The 27,312-nt window shown below is 45.9% G+C and overlaps 1 protein-coding gene and 1 long non-coding RNA gene across 6 annotated transcripts in view; one reads left to right on the top strand and one right to left on the bottom strand.

Annotated features, from left to right (window-relative positions):
- LPAR1 (lysophosphatidic acid receptor 1) overlaps positions 1-6,177 on the bottom strand; it is an 84,000-nt gene extending 77,823 nt beyond the window's left edge. The window contains exons 1-2 of one of the 5 annotated variants that reach the window (XM_053292404.1): positions 6,009-6,177; positions 5,439-5,716 (exon numbers count right to left, since the gene is read on the bottom strand). The gene's annotated coding sequence lies outside the window, so the exon portion shown is untranslated. Of the gene's footprint in view, positions 1-1,762; positions 1,835-4,887; positions 5,019-5,438; positions 5,853-6,008 lie in introns of those variants that run through there. The other 4 variants (XM_053292403.1, XM_053292409.1, XM_053292405.1 and 1 more) reach the window with 4 other exon arrangements.
- LOC128343413 (uncharacterized) overlaps positions 1-26,890 on the top strand; it is a 48,516-nt gene extending 21,626 nt beyond the window's left edge. Inside the window, exon 2 of the long non-coding RNA XR_008315520.1 lies at positions 25,895-26,890. This is a non-coding gene — a long non-coding RNA (uncharacterized LOC128343413). The remainder of the gene's footprint in view (positions 1-25,894) is intronic.
- Positions 26,891-27,312: the final 422 nt, after the last annotated feature.

The following is a 27,312-nucleotide window of genomic DNA, read 5'->3' as shown; positions in this document are numbered from 1 at the left end:
AGAAACACTATGTTTATTTAGTTAGTTCATTTTCTATCTGACCTTTCTCAAATACACAGGGAAGGTAAGAAAATTCAAGGGGGGTGGGGTGGGTACCAGGGAACAGAACACGAGCTTTTAAAAATATAATCATATATAAATTATATAATGTATAATTCTATTATAAAAATATAATTCACATACTTTTTAAGACTAGGTTCTCAAGTGAGCATCAGCCGAAATGGTTTGGTGATCACAGATATCAGATGTCTCACTAGCTCCTCCTCTGCCACTTTGGTGACTTGGCCCTTCACTCACCATGGGCTGCTCCTGCCGCTCTCACCGCTGCTCCCGTTGCCATCGCTATCGCTTACCAGCAGACCTCCAGGCCTCTCAGAACTGGAAAAGGCCCTGTTCCTGTTTGCAGACAAGAACGGAGCCCTTCCCCTTCTGAGAGGCCTGGAGAGCCATTGGCAAGCAGCAGGAGCCACACTGAAGCAGTGGTGGCAAGGACAGCCGGTGGGAGGACTGGTGAGGTGACCCAGATGTTACTCATTTCAGCATTTTTTGAGCGTTTGGGTTACTTTTTTTTTAACAAGTTTTTGGTACGCATTCATTCATTCAATTTCTAAACAAATAGCTCTCAGAGATATCTGTAGTCTTGATCAAAGCCGTTTCATCACCATATATAAAATTCACACATTTTAAACCAAAATTGTGGTTTAAAAGCATGCCATTTATTTTAAGTCATCTCTCCCCACTATTAATTGCATGGATTTTAGTTCAGTCTAATACCTTATGAGTTGCAACTGGCATAAGAACAGCCCTGCTGGATCAGGCCAAGGTCCATCCAGTCCAGCATCCTTTTTCACACAGTGGCTCACAGGCAAGAACTGAGTAGGGATGTGTGAGCCGGTTTGCCCTCGAGCCGGTTCGACATCAAACTGGTCCAGCTTGAGGGCTTACCCTCAAGCCAAACCAACCCTGGTTCAGCTCAACATTGGACTGAACCTCTATCCCCGGCCAGCTTGTGGCCGATTTGGAGGTTCGAACGTTTAAACTGGGGTCATGAAGATGGCCAGTGTGCATGTACGGTGGCCTCCAAAATGGCAATGGCCAGTACACAGAGGCTCAGAATGGGCCAAAAACCACCCCAAATGGGCCATTCCAAGACCAGGGGAGGGGGAACCACCAGAGCACCCGCTCCACAGCTGTGGCAGCACTCCCAGGAGGTGGTGAGAGCTTTTTTAAAAAATGTTAATGTTTTAACTCCAAACCTGTTGAAGCCGACCCAAGGGGTGTTCAGGGATGCACAAAACCGACCATGCCCAGTTCTGTTTGAGTCTGGTTCAGACTATAACCAAACTGGGCAAACTGGTTTTGTGCGCACCCCTAGAGCTAAGGGCATACTCTCTCTCCTGCTGGAACTGGTATTCAAAGGCATCTTGCCTTTTAGGCTGGAGGTGGCCTATAGCCATTGATAGACTTGTCTTCCAGGAATTTATCAAGGCCCTTCTTAAAGTCATCCAGGCTGGTGACAGTCACATCTTGTGGCAGAGAATTCCATAGGTTAATTATGTATTTGAAAAAGTACTTCCTTTTGTCGGTCCTGAATTTCTTGGCAGTCAGTTTCATGATCCCTGGTTCTTGTGCTATGTGAGAGGGAGAAAAATTTCTCTCTGTCCACTCTCTCCACATCATGCATAATTTTATAGACATCTATCATTTCATCCCTCAGTCATCTTTTTTCTAAACTAAAAAGCCCCAGGTGTTGTAGCCTTACCTCTTAAGGAAGGTGCTATAGGTCCCTGATCATCTTGGTTGACCTCTTCTGCAATCAACTTGACAGTTTTTAAGCAAGTAAACAAACCTTTTCCCAGGCTGAGCCACAGCACTTGTGGGAGCAGTGCTGATACTGGAGCATAGATATATTGTATTTTCCGTGAAATGGTTGGCTGACACATTTTACCCAAACTGATACTTCTGAACAGTCATCAAGTACAGCCCTACACAAAACAGTTTAGCCTATTATCCTGTCACAGGAGTCTAGCCTTGAGGTTACAAAGGCATGAATAGCAGTTGCCAGATCCTAATCGGATGGAAAGGCATGTAAAAGGTGCATCTGGCCATACAGATGCATCTCAAGACCTATCAGCTATAACTACTTTATATTGGTCTGGATTCTTTAAACTCAGTTAGCTCTCCTGCACCAGGATGCCACCATACGCAAACACTTGGTAAACACAGTGCAGGACCAGGTCCGATGAAAAAGAGGTACCGTACAACTGAGTGTCCCAAGCAGCACTGTCCTGGAGGGCTGGAGTATACATATTTTAAATAAATAATCAGCACACAGATGACTCCCAGATCTTTCTGTAATCTTACCAAGAGGCCATGTGCATACATTGAAAAAGTGTGCGTGCAGGATGGAATTCTGTAGGACTAGATGGGAAAGGTTGGGGGAGAAATGTGAGTTAGCCATCGTTGCTTTCAGTCCTTTCTTGACTGTGACAAGCAGATCTATTCTCTAGTGAAAGAGTCCTCTAGTTGAGTTACCCCTTATGAACCCCACTACTAAAGGTTGCAGAAATGGTACTAACATAATTAGTACCAGGCAACAGTCTGTATTAACTTTGCATACAGGAACAACAGATGAAAATTCTGTGACACACACCCGCCACCGTACTGCACAAAACCAGTAATCAGAAATAGTGGGAATGGTGTATCTACCATTGATCATTTCATGAAATATTTAAAAATAAGTGTACCATGATTTAATGGATAGAAGAACTGAAAAGGACAAGAGATCCTATCAACATGTGATTGAATTTAAAAATATAGCAAGCAGCAGCATTTGGAACAGTCAAAGAATAGAGCCTCATGCAGACTTTGAAACAAGATGCAGGATGGCGGAGATGAATATGGATCTGCCACCTGGTGGGGCGTAGCAAGGTTGGAGTGGGCCCAGAGACAAGATTTTAAAATGCCCCCCCCTGAAGTTATATATATATAACCTATGTGCCACAATAGAACATCATCCTAAATTATCTTTTAAAACGTTTTGTAAATTGTGGACGATGCAAGTCCTTTAATGGTACTAGAGAAAGACATGCGGTTCTGGTAGCTCCAGGTCTTAACACTCACATCAATTTTGGAGGATGAATACAACTGACGGGTGCGCGGCTGGGGGAATCAGTCATGTGACTTGCCTCTGGGGAGCCCCCAAGGCAGTGGGCCCCCAGACAACTGTCTCCCCTTGCCCTATTACAGTTACGCCCCGGATCCATTGGTTCTACCACTTCTTTATGGCTTCATTTTATTTCTCCACTATTTTTAATTCTATTATTTCAACCTCTGCTAATCTGGTAAAGAGGCAGATTTTATAGCAGTGGCATTCTTATATTTAGCAAGGGGAGAGCAGCTGCCTATATTCAGTCCAGTATAGCTTCCCTTCCAGTGGCTGTTGCTGATATTATCTTGTGTTTCTTTTTAGATTGTGAGTTCTTCTGTGACAAGGAACCTTTTCTTTTCCCTGCTGTGTAAACTGCTTGGGAAACTTTTTGTTTAAAAGCAACATATAGTACTATTTTATTTTATTATTTAATATGTTATTATTATTTCTTTAACTTTTTCTCTGACCTTGACTGCAATCTTATACTGTACAGGGTTATGCTTGCTTAGCCTTCTCAAGTCAATGAGCTTAAGCACATGAAACTGGGGGACAGGACTGCAGTTTTAGACTCCTAAACCGTTTTTGTGCTTCTGCCTTCTTGAACTGAATTCCTCTGCCTGTTCATGGATTTTTACAGTTTCACTAAATAATGATAGTATAGTTTCCTTCTGTGCTGAACAAGTTCATTTATAAGTGATTAAATGGAAAGGAGAGAGAAAATGAGTGGAAAGCAAGTTTTATGAAAAGCCTTGCCAGTGTACAATTTGTGACAATCAATATTCATTAAACAAACTTGCACCATATCAGCTAAAATTCTTTGTCCACTAAACAGAAGTGTTGATAGGTTCTTTACAAGAACCAGCAGTGTATATGGATATGCAGACAGCACATACACTTCATCATCTACTCCCTACTGAACTCCACTGAATTTAGCAGACCAAAAGTTTATATATGAAAAATGAACACAGGAGTTCTTTAAAATTCAACTGTTTAATAAACTAAGGCTGCAAAAGTACGCACTTTTACATGAAAATAAATCCCATTGCATTTAAGAGGGTTTACTTCTAAGTACACATGCATACAATTTGGCTTGTGAGGCTTATCAAGACTGGAAAAAAGAACATCCTTGTATCCCATGTTAATACAAAATAACTATCACACAGATGTGAACACAGAACAGAATCCACCCACAGGCATACACTGCAAAAGGGGTGGGGGTGGGGGTTCATCCATTTTGCAACTTTTTAACCACACTCACTGGAAGTATAAATAAGGCAGTTAAAATTTGTTAGGGGATTTCTTATTCCTGCTAAGCAACATTGCATATGCTTCCAAACTAACAATCCTGTCCAGGGACTATGACAGTTAAGGGTTAATCTCAGAAAACTGAAGCCTTCCACATATCCAACACCTCAGCTTAGGATGGAAGCAATAAGTCTAGGACGTCTTTGCTCTTTAAAACATCAAAAGAACATATGGCTTCAAGAGAAGAAACACACACACACTTTTAAGCCACTGGAAAAAGCTATTGCAAAAGAACGAATACCCAAGAATTCAAGATTGTATCTCAAATATAAAACTCCAAACCTTGCATCTCACTCCCTCTCGCTCTCAGGTTAGGAGTTAAATGAAACTAGTTTCAGAACTCAATTACAATGCAGCAAATGATATTCTAGAATTTCAACAAGGCCGCCCCAAAAAGTTAGCATTAGCTGCAGAAGAAAATTAAACTGTACCTAAGAATACCGCCTCGAAGAAGCGTTCTGCCTTTAATTTCCATTAGCATCACTGTATGGGAAGGCAAGCGAATACCACAAACCCCACTAATTTAAAAGCCAGAGACGTGTCTGCGCCGGCGGGGGGGGGGCGAGCGGGGGAAGTTTCCCTTCTGCACTCTTCTTATCCCTCACACGAAATGCCCAAGCTGCAGCTTGCGGGGTGGGGGGTGGGGATATATTCTGAAGCAAAAGACAGGCAGGGAGAAACACTCTTTACGCGTCAAGCAGTCTGCAATCAATATCGCGCCGAGGGGAAAGGAGATCGACCTTTGAGAAATCTCCGAGGAGTGGGGGTGGAAGAGCTGGCCCTTCGGCAGGGAGTTGGAATTTTTGCTAGGGACCGATGCCTGGAAAAGCAATCTCGTTTGCTTGCATACGGAACACATTGGCCGAGGAGTGTTTAAAATAAATCGGATTCAGCGCTGCCTGAGGGGAAAAAAGTCTGGGGAAGAAAGGAGGACAGCTGCCCCATCGCTGAAATACCCCCTTCTCGGTCTCCACCCAATTACCTGGGTCAGGCGAAATCCCCCAGGCTGTGCCGCTGCTGCTGCTGCCCCCACAGAGTCTCTCGTCTCGTCCCGCAGCCCGTGAGACTGACCCAGAGGGGGTCTTCCCGCCCTCGCCGCCTCTTCCAGCCAGCCGCCTGCTGGTGCCTCTTCGCAAGTTGGAGGGCTCCAATGGTTCACTTCGCTGCCGGGCACCCGCAGCAGGGAGGCGGCGGCGGCGGCGTAAGCACCATCCTCTGCCCCGGCGGCGCTTCAGGGAGGGGGCAAGCTCGGGGGCAGCGCTGCTTTTCGGAAGGAAAGAGAGAAGGCGAGGCTGCTGCAGCCTCCTTAGTTGCAAAGGTGCTCGTGAAGGGGGGGAAAGGGAAAGGAGAGGACGCGCGGGAGGCGCCACTGCTTGCTGCAGCAGCCGCTGGGCTGGCTCGGTGGGTGGGTGGGTGGGGTGCCTGCCTTCAGCTCACTCCTCCGCTCCCCCTGGCCTCTGGCCACCGCTTCGAATTGGAGCCCTTCCCGCCCACAGGCAGCTCCAGCAGCGGGGTCGTCTTCTGGCCCCGCTATGTTGGCGCCTTTTCTCACCTGCCTGCCCTACCAGCGCGCACAGGCACAGCCAAACTGGTCCTCCTGTACTGTGCTTCCAATCCAGGCGCCTCTCCTCACTGCTGCTGCTTTGCATTTCTTCCTCACACACACGATTGCCCTTTCCTCGTGTCGATCTCTCCCTCTCCCCACGATCTCCTTGCTCCCCTCCACACACAGACCCTGTCCCCTTGTTCAGCTGATCCTACACACCAAGAAGAACAGACGCGCCCGAGTTTCAGACCACTTGTTGTTGCTCCTCAGGAGCACCTATACCCCGCATCATGAGGAAGTATCTGAAATGAATGTTTTATATTGTACTGCTTTGGGGTTTCTTTGCAAGTTCATCTTGGACATAGAACGACGTGTACATGACAATCTAGAGCAGGTTTTCTTAACCTTGGTCCCCCAGACGTTGTTGGACCACAACTCCCAGAATCCCCAGCCACAAAGGCCATGTTTGGGGATTCTGGGAGTTGTAGTCCAACAAGGTCTGAGGGCCCAAGGTTAAGAAACCCTGATCTAGAGCGTCTGGGCTTGGGATTCTTAGCATCTTCAGAAGGGGCGACTGCTAAGCCCTGAGATCACCTCTGTGCTTAGAGCCTTCTATGGTGACCAAATCTTTGGGGCCCAACCAAGTAGGAGAGGGCCCATGGAAGGCAGTTTCTTAAAGGCCCTCTAAAATCTACGGCTAGCCCTGAACTAAAGAGAATGAATGCACAAAATGGTTTGATAGGCAGTGGCGCTCTTACCCCTGTACTTTGGGGCTGAAGTCCTGGGCCCCCCTGCACACCTCTTGCCCCCCCTCCCCAATCTTCCTTAGTCTGTCCTGGGTGGTGTGCTCACCTCTGGCCCTCACTGTGCCAGGCGGCCGAATGTGATTTTGACTTGTGCTGGGTGATTTAGACACAGAGCGGGGAGTGGGGAAAGAAATGTGGGGGATAAGAATAGGAGGATGCTTAACTTGCAGCTGGGCCGGGGGCTCCAGCGGGAGGGGGGGCTCCAAAGGCCTTTAGGTCCAGGCTCCAAAATTACCTAGGTGCGCTTCTGGGGACAGGTCAGATCATGCCCACTGGCCCCTCTCCTGATCTCTGCCTGTTCAGATAGAGGTCTGAACAGAATGTGTACAAACTGTCCATGCATCAACTCTGCCCATGCAATCTATATTCTGCATTTTGAACATATGATTAGCCCTATTTACACCTTATGTTCAATGCATGTACGATCTGTGTGCAGTGTACACATGACTGTTGATATGTACACATGTATAGTTATTTATGTGTTACATTCAACGTACAGCAGTATACACTGCCTGAATTCTGTGTTTGAGAGGTCCAGTCCCCATCTTGTTAAAAAATGAGCACATGCAAGCCATGTGCATCAAAATGTGTACATATGTACACTGTACAGAATTTGTGCATGTGTACAATATAATGTGTGAATAGCCCTACACCACACCCTTCCACACATAGTTCATTTGATACTTTGTTGTCTGAATAGTACATGTGTTGGCTGCAACAACTGGCAACATAAACAGCTGATACTGTCCCACCCTCCTTGTGCTTATTCTTCCTTGAGAATAAGCACAGGGCTCCAGAGCAGTCCTTTGAAGAATGACATGAGTCCCTCCCTACTGAAATCTCTTTGCCTTGATATCTCTGTTTCTCTCTCTCAACACAGAAGGAGAGGGAATTATGGAGATGCTTTTTAGCTATCTCAGGTTCCCCGTGTATCATCCTCAAATTAGGGTTGTGTGTTTTGTTTTTGGCCCAAATCTAAAACACCCCCATTTTGTTCTTTGTTCAAAATCAGCCAATCCAAAACACCCCCATTTTGTTCTTTGTTCGAAATTGCAAAATCCAAATCTGAAACATTTTGGATTTTAAAAAATGGCCCCAGATCAAAACTAGTGGATGCAGGTGGTAGTGCCCAATGGGTGGAAGCTACCACCCAAATTTCAGAGGAATTGGGCAAAGGGCTGATATTTGGTGAATGTTTGAAGTTTAAGATTTTTCCCACCAGCAATAATGGAGGTTTCAGCAAAAGTACAGCTTCACGTCAGTGGGGAAAGGGGTGGTCCAGAGCAGAGTAGGGTGGGTGGTAGTGCCCAGTGGGGGCAAGGAATCTGCCAGAATTGGAATTGGGCAGAGAGCTGATTTTTAAGATTCAATGGAGTTTACTCGTCTTTAAAGTTCTTCCCCATAGAGAATGACCGAGGTTTCAGCAGCCCCATAACTGCACTTGGGGGACCCTGGGGTGGCCCAGAGTGAGTGGTGGTGTAGAGCACATAGGGTGCCAACCACCCTCATGGGTTGCTAACCCATGGGGTACTGGGTTCTGTTGTTTCTGAGACGTTTGGGGTGTAGATTCTCTGGTAGCATATTGATTGATTGATTGATTGATTGATTGATTGATTTCTATACCGCCTTTCATTAAAAACAACCCCAATGCAATTTACAAAAGTTAAAAACATACAATAAAATGACAATTAAAATATTAAGCTAAAAATATAAAACAAATCTAATTTAAAAACTATAAAATACAAGCATGAAAACTATAAATAAGAAAAAACACATAGAAGCAGCAGTAGAAACGGTCATATAAAAGCCAAGATTTAAGAAGCTTTCTAAAAACTGTGATGGAGTCTGAGGAGTGAATGGCCACTGGGAGAGCATTCCAAAGTCTGGGGGCAGCAACAGAGAAGGCCCTGTCAGTACACGACAGATAGCAATAGCAATAGCACTTACATTTATATACCGCTCTATAGCCGGAGCTCTCTAAGCGGTTTACAATGATTTCAGCATATTGCCCCCAACATTCTGGGTACTCATTTTACCGACCTCGGAAGGATGGAAGGCTGAATCAACCTTGAGCCCCTGGTCAGGATCGAACTTGTAACCTTCTGGTTACAGGGCAGCAGTTTTACCACTGCGCCACCAGGGGCTCTTTGATGAGCCTCCTTCATTGTAGGCACCCAGAGCAGAGCCCCCTCAGATGACCTTGGCAAGTGGGCAGCAACCCTTGGGAGCAGGCAGTCCCTCAGATACCCCGGGCCCAAACCATTAAGGGCTTTAAAGGTCAAAACAAGCACCTTGAATTGGACCCGGAAACGAATTGGCAGCCAGTGCAGCTCTTTCAGGATGGGTGTGATGTGCTCCCACCAGGCAGCTCTGGACAAAACCCTAGCTGCCACGTTTTGCACTAGCTGCAGTTTCCGAATATTCTTCAAGGGCAGCCCCACGTAGCACGCGTTACAGTAATCCAGCCGTGATGTGACTAAGGCATGGGTAACCGTGGCCAGATCTGCCTTCTTGAGAAAGGGATGCAGCTGGCACACTAGCCGAAGCCGTGCAAGGGCACCCCTGGCCACCGCCTCCACCTGAGCTTCCAAAGCAGAGCCGGGTCCAGTAGTACCCCCAAGCTGCGTACTTGCTCCTTCAAGGGGAGTGCAACCCCATGCAGAACCGGTAAAATCTCCTCATCCCGATTGGCTCTCCTACTGTCCAACATTACCTCCGTCTTTTCTGGATTCAATTTCAGTTTATTAGCCCACATCCAACCCATAACTGCCTCCAGCCCCCGATTCAGGACATCCACCACCTCCCTAGGATCAGATGACAAGGAGAGATAGAGCTGAGTGTCATCCGCATATTGCTGACAACTCAGTCCAAGTCCCCGGATGACCTCTCCCAGCGGTTTCATGTAGATGTTAAACAGCATTGGGGACAAGACCGAACCCTGCGGGACCCCACAGGCCAATGGCCATGGAGCCGAGCAGTAGTCCCCCAGCACCACCTTCTGGACCCTCCCCCCAAGAAGGGACCAAAACCACTGCAACGCAGTACCTCCGATTCCCGTACTCGAGAGGCGGCCCAGAAGCATACCATGGTCGATGGTATCGAAAGCCGCCTAGAGGTCCAGCAGAACCAACAGGGACGCACTCCCCCTGTCTAGTTCCCAGTGTAGGTCATCCACTAGAGCGACCAAGGCAGTCTCAGTTCCATACCCGGGGCGGAAGCCAGATTGAAAAGGGTCCAGATAATCCGTATCATCCAAGACCTTCTGCAGCTGGGACGCCACCACACGCTCTATCACCTTGCCCAAGAAGGGCAGGTTAGAGATCAGTCTATAGTTGTCCAGGTTGGAGGGATCAAGGGAGGGCTTTTTTAGTAGTGGTCTTACCACCGCCTCCTTGAGGCACGATGGCATCCTTCCCTCCATGAATGAAGCATTAATAGTCACCTCCAACCACCCACCTGTACCCTCCCTGGCAGCTTTTATTAGCCGTGAAGGGCAAGGGTGAATAGCACACGATGTTGCCCACACACTGCCCAGGATCTTGTCCACATCCACAGGCCACACCAACTGAAAAGAATCCAACACAACTGGACCAGATGGTACCAGAGGCACGTCTGCCGGAACTGCCAAAACTCTGGAGTCCAAATCGGCACGGATGCAAGTGACTTTATCTGCAAAGTGGCAAGCAAACTGATCACAGCGAGCTGTGGATGATTCCTCCCCCATTACCTGGGGGGATGTGTGGAGCAATGTTTTTACCACACAAAACAGAGCCCATTTTAGGGACCACCGCCACGGCATAGTCCCTAAAATGGACTCTAACCCGTGTTCGGTCGGATTCGTCACAACTCTTCCTGCAGCGTCGTTCCAGCCATCGTCCGAGTTGTTTCATCGCCCTAAGCTCCGAGGAAAACCAAGGAGCAGATCAGGTTCCAACAAGCTGGAGAGGGCATTTAGGAGCAACCGTGTCAACAGCCTGGGCTGTCTCTCCATTCCAGAGATCGACCAGGGCCTCAACAGGGTCACCAGCTCTGGACACTGGAAACTTCCCAAGGGCCATCTGGAATCCAAGCGGATCCATAAGCCTCCAGGGGCGGACCATCCGAATTGGCCCACCACCTCTGCAGAGGGCAGACGGAGCAGTCAAACTAAACCCCACCAGATGATGATCTGTCCATGACAAGGGAGTGGTCTCAGATTCCCCCACCTCCAAATCTTTTATTTCCTAGTCGGCAAAAACCAGATCCAGAGTATGTCCTGCCACGTGGGTAGGGCCCGATACCAACTGAGACAGGCCCATGGTTGCCTTGGAGGCCATGAAATCCTGAGCTGCACCTACTAGGGGGGCCTCAGCGTGGACCTTGAAATCCCCCCAAACAATAAGCCTGAGGGAACCCAAGGCCACCTCTGAGACCACCCCCGCCAGCTCAGGTAGGAAAACTGAAGTGCAGTGGGGTGGTCGGTACACCAGCAGAATCCCCAGCCTATCTCGGAGGCCCACCCTCAAGGACAATCACTCAAAATTCTGAGATTGCCTGACCGGGCATCTGGAAATGGGGAGGATCTCTTGATAGATGACTGCAACGCCCCCTCCCCGACCCTCGAGGCGGGGCTGTTGCGCGATCTGGAAACCTGGAGGACAGAGCTGAGAGAGACCAACCCCGCCCAGCTCATCCAACCAGGTCTCCATCACACATACCAGATCAGGATGCTCATCCACAATCAGATTGTGGATGAGAGATGTTTTAGCATTAACTGACCTGGCATTCAGCAGCAGTACCATATGAGAGGGGATTCATGGTTTGTAGTTGAAAATCTCATCTTCAGACGCGTAAAATTCAACAGTTCCTAAGAAATCAGCCCTTTGCCCTATTCCTTTGGAATCTGGGTTGTGGCAGGCACCCCTTGGGGCACTGCCACCCAACCCACTGTTTTGCCCCTCAGGCCCCCTTTCTGCCCAGAATCTGCCCCAAAGACATGTAAACTTCAGAAATGCTTTAAAAATCAGCCCTTTCCCCAATTCCTTTGGAATCTGTGTGGCAGCAGGCACCCATTAGGGCACTACCACCTGACCCACTTTTCTGCCCCCAAAGCCCCCTTTCTGCCCCAAATCCACCCCAAATAACATCAACATCACACATCAATAACAACAGCAGAGCTTTGCAAAGAATCAGGCAGATTGGCAAAGGTCATGCACATCCACATCCCCCCCAGAAATGCAATTGATCTACACACAACAGTGTGAAACAACAACAATGAAGTGCACACTGCCCCACTGGCCAATGAGGGTAAATTTTACCCTTACATTTCTTTAAAAGGAATAAGGAGGCAATTGCCAGCAGATCAGCCCATGCTTTCGCTGGCCAATCTGCAAGCTGGAAGGGCTGGAAATTCAAATAGATGTCAAAACTCAAAATGGAGACTGAAGGAGAAAGACTTTTCGCGATTGCAAAATGGAGTTCCAAAACAGCTGAAATAACAAAACGGTTTGTATCCGAAACAGGGACCTTTTGCTTCAGCTACAAAATGTTCTGTTTTGAGCATTGGATGTTTTGTTTCGGCTACAAAACAGCCAAAATGGCCTGTTTTGGGCACAAAACATTTTGTATCCGAAACGAAACTCACACCCCTACCTCAAATATTCTACTGTGGAAAGCAAACACTCACCCCTCCCCCACTTTTACAGGAAAGTTTTTTTTAAGGGGAGGGGTCTTCAAATTTAGTGAGCCTCAGGGGTGCCATTTAGGAAGGTGAGGGGGATCACTGACCCCCACTACCAGTGTGTTCCAGACCACATGTGAGTATTGCTCACTGTATCTCTGGCCAGCTCTTCAGTTCTATGCACTGATTATTATAAACTGTACAATGGTATATGTATTATTATATGTATCATTATACATGGCAGAGGCACAAATATCTAAAAAACCCAAAGTGTACAGTATGTGTGTAGTTGCTAACTCTGTTATAGTTGTTATAAGGTATAAAAGAAGGTAACCATAATAATGTTCTTATAATACTCTGCTCTTTTGAAAGAGCAGAGTATTTTATTTAACCTGGAATATATAGAGGAGTGCAGCCTTTGAATCTTGCTATAAATCTCCCCCTTCACTCCATAACTAATATCTTTGCCCTACTGAAATCTGAAATGGTATCCTAGTACACCTAAAGCCTGCTATCCAAATGGTGTCTCTGGATTAGGGCTACCAACAGTCCCTTATTAGCAGGGGTGTCCATTATTTCTGCCAAAAATTGTCTGTCCTTTATGAGATGACAATTTTCTCTTATTTTCAGCTAATGGGAAGAACCTATGGCTTGTCAAACCACTTATTTCCACTAATCCTCTCTAATAAAATGCTTGGTGTCCGTCCGTGGACGGACACCAAGCATGTGTCCGTGCCTCCCTGCCCTGTTCTGGGCCTGCGCAAGGGAGACACGCTCGCCGGCACCCGGCAGCCATCTTGGGCGGCCAGAAGCGGCCGCCCCGAAGAAGCCGGAGAGGCGGCAGCAGGGGAAAGTGACCGAGGAGGCGGCAGAGCCGCCGCCTCGGCCAAAATAGATGGAGGCCGGGGGCGGAGCGGAAGCCATGTAACTTAAAAAAAAAAATTGCTCCCGCGGCCGACGCCGCCGACCGCCCACCCTCCCTCCCAGCTGCCGAGTCCCCCTTACCCTGGCCGACTGCTGTCGGCCGAAGACCGCCCTTAATTAAGAGGCAGAGAGGAGCTCGCAAGCAGAGCTCCTCTCTGTGCAAAGCCTCTTGCTGAACTGCCGCTTTGGGCGCAAGGGACGCAAGCGCCCAAAGCGGAGGTTCAGCAAGAGGCTTTGCACAGAGAGGAGCTCTGCTTGCGAGCTCCTCTCTGCCTCTTAAATTGAGGGCTGTCTACGGCCGACAGCAGTCGGCCAGGGTAAGGGGGACTCGGCAGCTGCGAGGGAGGGTGGGCGGTCGGCGGCGTCGGCCGCGGGAGCTATTTTTTTTTTAAAGTTACATGGCCTCCGCTCCGCCCCCGGCCTCCGTCTCCCCGGCCTGGCGGGGGCAAGTGCCTGGGCTGATTTGGCCCTTAAAGGTAGGGGGGGCGTACGGTGGAGGGAGGGGGAATGGCGGCGGGGGGCCAGGAGCGCCATTACTAGCGCCCGTTATTCAACGGGCCAAAATTCACTTGTAATGATATAATTAATGAGCTCCAACTTCCTTCCCTTCTCCTTCACTACCTAAGTACTCTGTGGTTCTGGTGGGCTGCAGGCTTAGGGTTGCCAACAGTCCCATATTAGAGGTGTGCACAAAACCGGGGCCTGCCAGTTCGAAGGTGGGGGGATATCTTTAAGGATGGTGGAGGGCTCTTACCCCTCTCACCACATTTTCCAGGTGCTGCATTTTAAAATGGTCTGGCGGGGTGGAAGTGTAGCTTCTTGCCACCCTGGTGCCTCCTTGGACCGGAAGTTCCCAGTGCATGTGCACACGTTGTGCACATGCACTGGGCACTTCCAGCCACTTCTGGTCCAAGGAGGCACTGGGGCAGCAAAGAGGTACGCTGCCACCCCACTGGACCATTTTAAAAGGCAGCGCCAGCGGGGGAAATGTAATGGGGGGTGTAAGAGCACCCTCCCCATCCTTAAAGATATCCCCCCCCCCAGCTTTGAACCGGCTAAACCGCCAGATGTTCAGAGGCCTGTAAAAGGGCCTCTGAACCGGTTTGTGCACATCCCTATCCCATACTGGGGACATGAACAAAAACATTAACATTAGCAGCTATCAGTGACTGGCTAACAGCATTATCCAGGTATCAGAATCATGAAAATCATGCAAGGGATGACTACTAGATAGTGCTCACATGTGAAACCTATTTTTACTGACTAGCAATGCTTCACTTTCTAGAAAACCAAATTACATCACACCCAGTTTGGCTAACCATGGTTATAGCAATAAGGAGAGGAGAAGCAATCTAAGTTGTAACTTACACTGTAGTTTAAGTTGAAAGTGGTAAAAACACATACAGCACTCAGGCTCCCAATTATTCCTGCATCCTCCCTGCCTTGTGTCTCTTATTTGGGCAGTGGAATGTTAGCAACCCTACTGTGAATACAGAAGGTTCTTAATAGGTACCACAACATACACCCACCTCCTCTTATTTGGTGGTGCAGTGGCAGCTGCCACAGTTACATTTCCTTCTTCTTCCTTCTCCCTCTTTGTCCACTCTTTGTCTTTTGAAAAGTGTGAAGGACCCACACTGTCTTCCCCACACTACATTTTCCACTCTCTCCCTTGCAGGGAGTAAATGAGGAGGAGGAGAAAGAGTGGCACAGTGGCGGCGGCAGGAATACTACTGCTGCAGTTGGCAGATGGGGCAGCTGCTCGTCCACTCATGGAGCAGTTGGTAGGTCAGGTGGCCACCTAACTACACCTCATTAGCAAACTGGCCCTGTTGAGTTCTATATACTCATAAGGGCTTTGCTCTTGTGGTTCTCAAACCACAACCCACCCACTCTGCTTCCTCATTGCTGCACAGGAAACAGGTTATAATATGCTCTGGGTTCCAAGAAAGAAAAAAGTCCCATTGAGTTAGTCAAGCCCCTGGGTACACCAAAGTAGTTCTTTAGATGCCAGCCATTATATTTTATTTTGTTCATGTAGTGAACAATGACAAGCCCAAGGATTCACATATATTTTATTACACTGCAACCAAAACATTGACAAAGTTGTAACACAAAAACCAATATGTTCTAGAGGAGGCAACAGGCCCAATATAGAGATTATTGTAGTGAGGAAGTCTCTCACCCATGGTGTGACCCCTTGCTGCTCTGTTACTATCTGCTTGGAGGAATCACATGTGCAGGGGCTAGGGTGTGGTTCTTTCTTCCCAAGTGAACATCACCCACCCCAAAGAAAGATGAGACAAGCATAGGAAGGAATCATATCATTTACTATACTCTGGCTAAGATGTTCATCCATCTACTGTAGATCCTTGTCAGCAACTGATTTCACAGGAAGACAACTTAGAGGAGGGAGGTAGCTGTGGTGGACCACCCGCCACTTCCTTCAGAATAACTGCAATTGCCAGAGCCAGCTCTAGCTTTTTGCGCCTTTCTTGCAACTAAGGGGCAGGGCAGCTGGTATTTCTTAGAGTGACAGATTTGACTCTGGGGCCTCCCGGTGCTGATCACTAATCTAAATGTTATGGATCTGAGAGAGATATGCACCTGGATGCAGCTCCCCAGCCAGACATTGCTGCAATGTACTGTATGAGTTAAGCCTGAAGTCATCTCCTCCTCCTCCCTCCTCCTCCTCCAGCTACATACTCCGAATATTGTGATGGCCTTAGGGATGTGCGAAACGTTTCAGATACAAAACATTTTGTACCCAAAACTAGGGTTGTGCACGGAACCGCCAACTGCGGTCCAGCACTGGGGTGGGGGGTACCTTTAAGAGTGGTGGGAGGGTTTACTTACCCCTCCTGCCACTTTCCCGCTCTGGCGCCATAAACCTACGAGTAATTGGGGCGGCAGAATACCTCCCTGCCGCCCCTTCCCCGACATTGCTTGCAAAACCTCCCAGGAGTGTTTTGCGCGCACGCGCATGTCACAGAAACGAGTGCGCGCTTCACGTCTGTGTGACATGTGCACGCGCGCACAAAGCACTCCTAGGAGGTTTTGCAAGCAACATCGGGGAAGGGGTGGCAGGGAGGTATCCTGCCACCCCAATTACTCGTACGTTTACGGCTCCAGAGCGGGAAAGTGGCGGGAGGGGTAAGTAAACCCTCTCGCCGCTCTTAAAGGTACCCCCCACCCCGAACCGAACCACCCAGGTCCGGACCGGTCCGGAAGGGTCCGGAGGCCTTTTCAATGGCCTCCGGACCAGTCCGGGCCCATCCCTACCCCAAACAGCTCATTTGGGTGTTTTGTAGACAAGACAAAACACCCATTTTCCAAATCCAAAAGTTTTGTATACAAAACAAAACGTCCCTGTTTTGGCTACAAAACGTTTTTTTGTTTCGGACCTCCATTTTGTGGTGTTCTCTGAGTCAGTCTCCATTTTGTGTTTGACATCTCTTTGAATTTCCTGCCCTTCCAGCCTTCCAATCGGTGACCTAAAGCATGGGCTGACCTGCTGACAATTCCCTCCTTGTTCCCCATTGGCTCTTTTGCTTCTTGCCACTCTTTACTGACCCTACATTGGCCAGGGGAAGGGTTGCTAACCCATGGGGTGCTGGGTTCTGTTGTTTCTGTGGTGTTCTGAGTGTAGATTTTCTGGTAGCATATGAGAGTGGATTCTTGTTTTTCACTGACAATCCCATATGCTACCAGAGAATCTACACTGAACACCTTGGAAACAACAAAACCCAGCACCCCACGGGCTTGTGGGTATGGGCGTGGTTGGTACCCTATGTGCACTACACAACCCCTCGGGCAACCCCAGTACCCCCCCAAGTGGAATTATGGGGCTACTGAAACCTCCATTATTCCCTATGGGAGAAATCGTAAAGACATATAAACTTCAACAAATCACAAAAAATCAGCCCTTTGCCCAATTCCTTTGAAATAATTCTAGTAGCTTCCTTGCCCCCATTGGGCACTACCACCCACCACACACTGCTCTGGGCCACCCCTTTCCCCTCAATGTGAAGCGATACATTTGCTGGAATCCCCATTATTCCCTATGGGAAAATTCTTAAAGATGCATAATCTTAAAACATTCACAAAAAATCAGCCCTTTGCCCAATTCCTTTGAAATTTGGGTGGTAGCTTCAACCCATTGGACACTACGACCACCGCCCACTCTTTTTGCCCTGGAACCCTTTTTAAAAATCCAAATCTATTTGGATTCGGATTCTGAAAATTCGGCAACAAAACGGGTGATTCGGATTCAAAAAATTTGGGTACAAAACAAAACGGGTGTTTTGATTTGGATACAAATAGAAATGAGAAAATTCCAAAATGCATACCCTTAGGCCCTATACATCCTTCTTTCTGCTTTCTAAGAAAGCACTATGCATTATTGCCACAGAACAAATTCATTGGCCATAGAATAACGTTGGTGTCTATTCTGTTCATTTGGGTTAATGATTCATTACATCCCCTTTAACAGTTCATGTATACCTCTTTCTTTCTCAGGCATCTAAATGTGCATTGTTCTCTTTTTTAAAACTAAAGAGGAACTGAGACATATTACCACGTCAAGAGTGCAACCTCACTGCATATTGTTTATGAAATGACTTACACAAGAAATCCTTGATTGCTTCATCAGATGCAACAGATGTTTTTGGCTGATTGCAATGAACCATTTTTGTGATGTTTTCTATTTGACTAATTCATGATACATATGTATAATATAGTAATGCATCAAACATTTTACATGCACAAAACTTTTATTCTAGAGGAGTCTAGAGGTATATCAATCAATTTCCCCCTGGGATTTTTTTTAAAAAAATAATCTGGCTCTTACATTAACCATTCTGTAAAAAATACTTAAAGGAAGTTTAATGTTCCACTTTGAATAGCCCCAGTTTACTCACAATATAAAAGGTAAGCTTGTACATAAGTGTTTGCAATAATGGATCTGTCCCAAGGAACATATATTACCCTTTTGTTTATAGCCTTTGAAGCTGACGAGGTAATTATTATTCAAGAGTTGTCAAATGATCTTCTCTCCATCCATATTTATGATCTCTGCATTTTCTAATTTATAGACTGGGGTGCTAAAGGAGCTTAATAAAATCAAATTTTTGTATTAAAAACTAACATTTCCTCCAGAATAAAAACAAACACCTGTTCAACAGCTACATTGTCATTTCTGGCATTTCTATATATACAACAAAAGTATACATTTTCTTTCTTGTTAATTTTCATGTATGTATGTATGTGTTTTGCGTGTTTATATGTCATCAAAAATACATATCTCTATGCCATTTACCCAATGTTAAAATACAACACAAAAATTAAAACAAGCTAACAATTAAATCATTGGGCAGGTTCTCATGACCCAGGCAATGCCAGAAAAGCAAGGGATTTGCATACCATGCATGCTCCCGATTTCTAATCATAAGAACCCGGAAATTTTTGCCGATGTTGGAGATTGGTAATCTAGGATTTGATCTAGGGCTGCCAAACTTCATTAAACATTGGCAAAGATTTCCAGGTTCTTATGATTGGAAATTAGGAATGCACCCAGCTTGCGTATCTCCCATTTCCCAGTTCCCCGGCATTGCAGGGATCGTGAAAACCAGCCCAATTTAAACAATTTAAAATTTAATACTTTTTAAAGTAGGAATAAATTGATTTTCCCCCATTTTGTTTCTTTATTGCTCTGCCCTGTTGCATGCCACTCCTCTTAAATTCCAGTTTAACTAGGAGAAAGTCTAACATTAATTCTGGAATTCGAATATGTTGTGTGGGTGTTTTGGGTTTCCCCCCCACAACTTTCTGTTCCTTTAGTCCATTTACATCTTTGTTCCCCTCTATATTAGCAATGCCAAATGGTACCACAAGATCTTTTTCTAAAGGATGCATGTGAACGTGACATCTTTCTTTTACTGGGTTGGATCACATGTAGTGCTGAACCAGAGGTTTGACTGAGCGGCCAGAGCCCTGGGAACATATGTGCACCGTGGTCCTAGTCCCAGGAAGGATATACCAAGACTGGATGTGTTGTACAAACCACCATCTTGGCATATTCTGCCCTCTTTGTGATATGGAACCCTATCTGCCCCTCACTTCAAATCTTGGTTACAGATGTTGGGTTGTGTACCACAAGTAGAGCAGAATATGCTGAGATTCATGGGTGCATATGACCCAGCCAATCTTGGCATCTCCTCTTGATACCAGAAGTAGGGTGCACATGTGTTCCTGGGGCTTCAGCTACTCAGCCCTATGTGTGAACCCATTCACTGAGTTTTCAGTTAGGCTAGTCAACAGCAAGTGGCTTGAGTATAGAAGCCTTAGGAGCTCTGTGTAGGAGACAGGCATTCACAGCTTGTGGGAAATGGATTCACCACTTACTTGTGGCATTTTCTATATGCAACAGTACTTTCATTTCAACTGTGTTGGGGGCCAAGAGTACTTTTTGTGTTTCCCAATTCTGTCTGCTGGGGAAATGACAACTGTTTCTCTTTTGTGCAGACCTGACAACTAGCAGCCATCTCAAATTCAATTTACTTACTGAGATTGCCTTTGGACTTTGTTCTGGAGAATACAGCGGTAGGTTTGGGAAGCAACCAATTGACCAGTCACATGCTGCCAGTTGACTATTATTGGACCATGATTCAATATTGCCCCATATTCCATGAAGCTCAAATGCTCACATATTAAACTATGACCTATTAGCCACCTAATGGTGCAGTGGGGAAATGACTAGCAAGCCAGAGGTTGCCAGTTTGAATCTCCACAGGTGTTTCCCAGACTATGGGAAACACCTATATTGGGCAGCAGCGATATAGGAAGATGCTGAAAGCATCATCTCATACGGCGTGGGAGGAGGCAATGGTAAACAACTCCTGTATTCTACCAAAGACAACCATAGGGTTCTGAGGTCGCCAGGAGTCAACACTGACTCGATGGCACACTTTAATTACTTTATCCTTATATTGCACTATTGTGTCACCTGAAAGCAAAGACATGTGTCTTTTCTTTCAGGTGACATAATAGTGCAATATAAGGATCAAAGACACACTGATTATAATAGACAGTTCTGTTTACCAGTTAGTTTTTGTCTGGTCAAATGGCCAGCATGATATAGCTTGGAGAGAGGTTAGTTGGCATGAAAACCCAGGGTGTTCTAAACAATCTCCCAAGTTCAAACATTTCCAGAGCACCACGAGCAAAGAAATATCCATGTTATATAAGAGGCCACGTTTCACAGCAAGCAAAAGGGATTGTTCTTGAAGGTCAAGCTCCTCAGAGAAAGGTCCTCTATACTCAAGGGGTGAAGACTGCAGCTTGAGGCTGTCTCAAGACCAAAATCTCTATGTGACAAGGTTACTTAGTATGTCATATTTACATGTCCTGTCCTTCCAACCAAGGGAATAGCTCTAATTGAGCGAATGGGTTCGAAGAACCTGGGCTCCCCAGCTCCTGAGGGCCCACAACTCCACCCCTCCTTATTTTCTTTAATATCTTCCTCACTCTGAGGGGCCACCGGGGAGTGGGGTGGGGCAAACATGGGCCCCCTCTCCCCTAGCTACACCCCTGCTTCCAATCAATTCATTCACCTGATCTATGAAACGCCAAATCTTCAGTCGGGAATAGGTATGTGCACGGAACCGGGCGGGGGTGGCTCGAGGGGGTGTGGTGGTCTCGCTTTAAGGGTGGGGGAGGGTGCGCCTCCCCCTGCTTTCCCCCCACCGGCACTCAGTTTTGGTAAAAGCCTTCGGGGTGTCAGTGTACCTCCCTGCCACGCCTTCCTCCTCTTCGGCTGGAAGTGGCACACTCGTGCACATCAGACAACGTTAGCAACTTCTGGGCCATACGAGGATGTTTCTCCTCATGTAAGCACTTCATTTCAGTTGTAGCTCTGCTCTCCTGCACATCACCAATGCATGTATGTACGCTGATAAAACATACTCGCACCCTTCTTCCTTAGTATAAGTCCAGGTAGAAAACTCAGGCTATTTGGCAGGGCAGGGCCAGGATTGGGCCTGATTCTGGCGCTTCACATGAGCAGCACTACCTGGGTAGGGGTGTGCAAGCCCAGGCAGAGCTGCTCGAGTGCATGCTTTTCTTGGATTTTATTGAACCAGATAACTATTGCTTGCATACCATGAGTCATCACACAACATCTTATTGAGACAGATCAGTTGAGTGATTTAATCTACTTCTGATGAAAGTAGAAAAACAACAATTTTTGTTTTTCCAGGCAATCTTGGGGGCTACCGATTATTTACACCCATTTCAAATTGGCTTTGGGGAAGGCTATGGGGCTGAGACTGCCTTGGTTGGTCTGATGGGTGATCTTCAATTAGGAATTGACAGAAGGAATGTGACACTGTTGGTTCTTTTAGATTTCTCAGTGGTTTTAGATACCATTGGTAATGGTATCCTTCTGGATTGTCTGGAAGAGTTGGGAGCGGGAGGGACTGCTTTACAGTGGTTCCGCTCCTACTTCTCAGGCAGACCCCAGGTGGTGTCATTTGAAGGCTATTGCTCTCTAAAATGAGAGCTATACAGAGTCCCACAAGACTCCATTCTGTTTTTAACATCTACATGAAACCTTCTTCTTCATGAGTCTCACTGCTTATTAAGATTGTCCAGGGACGTCTGCCTATGATTGCCACCAGCTCGTCTGGTGGCAACCCAGGGCTGGACGTTCTTTATAGCTGTCTCGAGATTTTGAAATGCACTTCTAGCTGGAGTTAGAGCTTCAGCATCCCTAGCATTCTTCAGAAAGAATTTCAAGGCACACCTGTTTAGCCAGGCTCTTGGCTGGTTGAATATTTCTTGAATTGTCTTTAAATGTTTGTATTGCTTTTAATTATTTTGTGTTGTAAATGTTATGCCTTGTAATTTGAACTGTGTAAACTGCCTAGAGCTGGGTTGCACAATTTTTGGTGGTATATAAATGTATATATATATATATATATAGAGAGAGAGAGAGAGAGAGAGAGAGCTTATGTATGGGCTGTCAACCCTTTGCAAATGGGGGAAGGGAAAATCATGTGATTAAAACAGATAATTTAACTTCTTTTTCATCAGGTATATGCAGTTATAAGAAATGAAGCATATTTATATAAGTGAATATAGATGCACACTGTATGATTAATAAAGGAAATTCAACGTTATAAAAACTGGGGGAGGACAAGATTTGAAATGAGTATTTTTGCACTGATTTAGATTAAGCATTCATGTTATACAAATATATGTACTTAAAACAAAACATGATATTTCCCACAAATCCAGCAACTTGTTAAATCATACCTTTCCTATAGAGGTTTATTACTGAATTCTGTTCCACATTAAGGTGGGTTTTGTTGTTGTTGTTGTTTGTATTTTAAAGTATCCCATTTGAGTGTCTGATTTATGTTTTTTTTTTAAAAGCCAGGAAGTTCAAAATTAAGATGAAAAGTCTGCTTTCTGCCCACTCAGTTGATGTCTGTATAATATTACAAGGTTCTTTTAACTGAGATTTTTAGTTATGATTTGAGACTAATACCTTTAGGCACAAGAAATTTAATTAAGGAAAAGGTTTCAGCTTTTAACCAGATTCAATCTGTTTTATGTATGGTCAGAAAGCCAAAATCCAGACCCCCCAAATGTGTGTGAGCTAAGCGTAGTTACTTTCCAATATGTTAGAAACTGTTATGAGTAGACATTGTTTACCAGAAGTGTAAACATGTTTCTGAGACAGAAACTACTCTGAACATATTTTAATGAATTCTGTTTACTATTATTACCACATGTTACAAAAATGCTGATGTTCAGCAAGTATGATTCGCACAGCATTTCTGTAAATGTTTTTCTGAGGGTCAAATGGGATCTATCATATTGTAAGAAATTCTAAAAAGTAGTTTAAGAAGGCGTGGGTTTTTTCTTCTTCTTTAAGATAGATCAAAGCAAATAATCATTAGCAAGGGTGCAAAACTTTTGTAAAAACTTTGGAGCTAGCTAAAATGGAGGGAGAGGACCTGAACATATCTGTAAGAGAAGAGATCCTGTTCTTAAAGACAATCTACAGGTTATGTGGGAGATCCATTATTAGATCTCCCAACCTTTTAGACATAAAAACAGCCATCTGGGGGTAGGGGGCTGGACCAGAGCTGGAGTGCAGGGACAGGGCCCCCCTGCACTGTTTCCATAATTCCCCTGCTAACTTGGCAAAGAGGCACCTTTTAATGTGGCGATTCTCTTTATTTAGCAGGGGGGGTGTAACTGGCCCTATCTGCCCCCAGCACAGTACTTCCAGTGACTGTTGCTGGTGTCTATCTTAGGTTTCTTTTTAGGTTGTGAGCCCTTTGGGGACAGGGAGCCATCTTATTTATTTATTATTTATCTGTGTAAACTGCCCTGAGCCATTTTTGGAAGGACAGAAATCAAATAAATAAATAAATAAATAAATAAATAAATAAATTAACCCCCTCACCGCACCCCATTTATTATGCTGCTTCTTTTTTCTACTCTGAAGCTAACAGCAACTTTGGTGGTAAGTGGTACTGGAGGGAAGACCCCCACCCCCGCCTGTAGCACCATGGTGCTGATCCAGATCAGATCCCTCTGCAGCTGCTCTTAAGTCTTATCACAGATCTCCCGTGCAAAGCGTATTTTGGTCTCCTGCCCCCTTTTTCTTCCAGACAGCGCTCACTTGAAGGGTGCAGGATCCAAGCCTGCCTGGATATCATTCAGCGCCAGCCCTTCCATGGTGACGCAGGCTGCTTCAGGCAGCAGCTTGTGAGCCAGTTCTCAGGGGCAGTTTGGCAGCCCACCTGACACTCCTCACGGATAGCCTGCAGAGGAAGGAAAGTGCAATGGCAGCACATTTCCCTACCTAAGAGGAAAAGAGGGAAAAGGAAAAGTCTGAAAGAAGGAAGGAATTGAGTGTGTGATTTCAATAGGAAAGAAAGAGCCCCTGGTGGCGCAGTGGTAAAACTGCCGCCCTGTAACCAGAAGGTTACAAGTTCGATCCTGACCAGGGGCTCAAGGTTGACTCAGCCTTCCATCCTTCCGAGGTCGGTAAAATGAGTACCCAGAATGTTGGGGGCAATATGCTAAATCATTGTAAACCGCTTAGAGAGCTCCGGCTATAGAGCGGTATATAAATGTAAGTGCTATTGCTATTGCTAAAGAGGAGGGACTCCGGCTGGTGCTCTGCTCCAGGCAGAAACTTGTCATGGCTTGGCACTGTTATCATTGCCTCTGACTTGGAAACCCTTCCTCAAATGAGTGGCCATTTGGCTGAGATCAAGGACAAAGGAAGAAAGAAAAGGAAGTGCCCGGGTTTCACACACAGCAGTCCTGCTCCCACTCCTGCAGCAACTCAAATTTGCCAAAACCAAGCTCTCCCACCCTTAACCTGGCGACCGGGTATCATGTGACTGCTTGGGCTGTGGGCAGCCTGAGGAGTCACAGAGACGGGTGCCAGGCATTGCACTGAGGGATGCCTGGAGGCTGGGACAACAAGTTCTGGCCCCAGATGCCTCCGCTCTGCTCCATGGAGCTGCACGGAGCAGGGCTGCCTGTGTGGGAGCTGCGCCAAAGAGGACCTGCTTGGTCGTTTGGGGGGAAGGTAAGGTGAAAGCAGCCTTCCCCCTGCACCGTCCCCACCCGCCCGAGGCAATTGTGTGAATCACCCCCATGTATATCATCTCAGTAATCCCCTGTAAGATCAGTATTATTAGTATCATATTACAGACTGGGGAATGGGGCAGAAAATGTGAGATGGTAGCTTTCTTTACGCTACCTGGGGCCATTTTGGATGAGCATCACCAGCACACATGATAAGGTCGGGAATGAGCTGTGTCTGCCTTATATCATAGAGAGACATCCCAGTGTACTGTGTCAGCCCTTTACAGGTGCCCCCAAACACTATTTTAACAGGGTTTTGGAGACATGTAGAGGGCCAATTCAGATGATTGATCCCCTCACAAAAGGAGCACCCTGACAGCACACTGGGATGTCCTCCTGTGATGTTAGCACAGCGCACTCTCAGTGTGACTCCATCCTGATTGCGTGTTGCAGCTGGCTTATGTCTGAACTGGCCACTGGTGAATTTTTGGGTTGAGGTGAGATTTGAATTGTGAGCTTCTCAGGTCATTCTCTTAACCAGCACATAACACATGCTCTGAGATAACAAAACAGGACATCCCATGCAAACGTATTAGAAGAATTGGTCTTAAGAGGAGTTTTATTTCTGAAATGTAGCACACAGTGGATTGGCCAGCATGATGGTCTGAGAAGCCTAGCTTCCAATCTCATTCATCCATTGGTGACTTCGGACAAGCTGTGGCCTCTAAGGGTTTGTTTTGTTTGTTTGCACTGTGTGGATGTAATTCAGGGAAAGTGTGTGTGTGTGTTGTGTGTGTGTTGATAATGATAATAATAATAATGAGAGGTTAATAATAATGTTGATAATGATAATGTAATATTGCATACTACACTGCAATTATTTCACTCAGGTATCGGATCTTCACTGGCAAAATCTTCTAACAGGTGTGCATCTAAGGAAGAAGTTGGCAATCCCCTCATTCTACTCTGGAAATTGCATGAAGCATGAACAGCATCGTCTAGGAATTCTCGTAGGGTGGCCCAATTGGCTAAAGAGGGGTTGATTCATTGTAAGCTCTTGGCATCATCCATTAGCAAGGAAACTAACAGTAACTTTAAAGTATAAGAACTTTAGCAGGCCAAGGGAGGGGCTATTTGTCATTTCCTGTGTCACATGTGATCATTCTGCCTCCTTTGTAGGGAATATACATTTGTTGAAAAATGCTGCCTTGACACAATATTGTTGGCTTCTCTTTTATAATCTGTTTCCCCAGTTTATTACTTTCATTCTGTATCTGTGGATGTCATCACAGATTTCACTGATGAAAAATTCAACGTGATGCCTCCTTCAGGTCTAGATGGACTACAGACATATGTATGTAGATCCTAGGGGAAAAGTCTGACATGTATGTTAAACCCCAGAACATGCTGGATGCTTTGTTTTAACTCTGCTCATTAAAGAGACACAAGAGAATTACCAAGTGAGCAATTTCAATATGTGTGAGAGACAGGTCTGGTAATGGGAAGGCTAGACTAGTGTTTCATGTGTGTGATTGCATTTATTTCTATCCATCCATTTTAATGGTGGTTGTTTTCACCAGAGTGGGGTTTGCTATCTCGGGAAACAGGATCTTGCCTGTCCCTGCATGGATACATTATCATCTCATTCATTTTTTTGGTTTTGGTTTTAGGGCATGATCCTGAAACTGCAGGGTACCTTTTGATGAGGTGCTTAACGTCCTCCACTGATTACAGTGGCACTGAAAATGTTTAGAATGTCAAATGGCTGGGAAGCCTCAAAACTTATACAGATAAAACTGGTGAATGGGCTAAAGTGTGGGGGTCTGTAATATTAGCCAACTACAAAGTGTTTTGATATATTTAGTTAATGAAAACCCTTGCTTGGAGGTATGAGTGGGTCATTTATGTCTGCACAATAACAACCCCGACAAGGAACATATGAATGCCAGATGGCTGGAACTGTTCCATTAACAAACTGATATTTTCATTGTTTTGAATTTGATTTTGTAGCTTTTTTCCTTTTTGCGTACAATGATTCAGTTGCAGTTTTTAAAACCTTTGATAATGCCTGCTATAAATTACAGCTCATTCAGTATCCTACAGTCCTGGTTCCTTTGGTTTTATCATTATGTATGAGATTTGTAGCTCACCAACACTTTTAAAAGATAGAGTAATGCATACATGCAATACAGAAGCCCTAGTATTTCAGATGGGTTGCAATTCCTTGGATCCTGTAAAAATCATAAACAGTATGGAATATCCACCCTCTCATAATATTAGAACTTTCTTGAATATCCCCCACCCAATT

Source organism: Hemicordylus capensis, chromosome 2, assembly GCF_027244095.1.
Source record: "Hemicordylus capensis ecotype Gifberg chromosome 2, rHemCap1.1.pri, whole genome shotgun sequence".
In the NCBI taxonomy this organism is placed as follows: Eukaryota; Metazoa; Chordata; class Lepidosauria; order Squamata; family Cordylidae; genus Hemicordylus; species Hemicordylus capensis.
The sequence above is the reverse complement of the archived record's forward strand: the minus strand, read 5'-3'. Positions and strand labels throughout refer to the sequence as shown.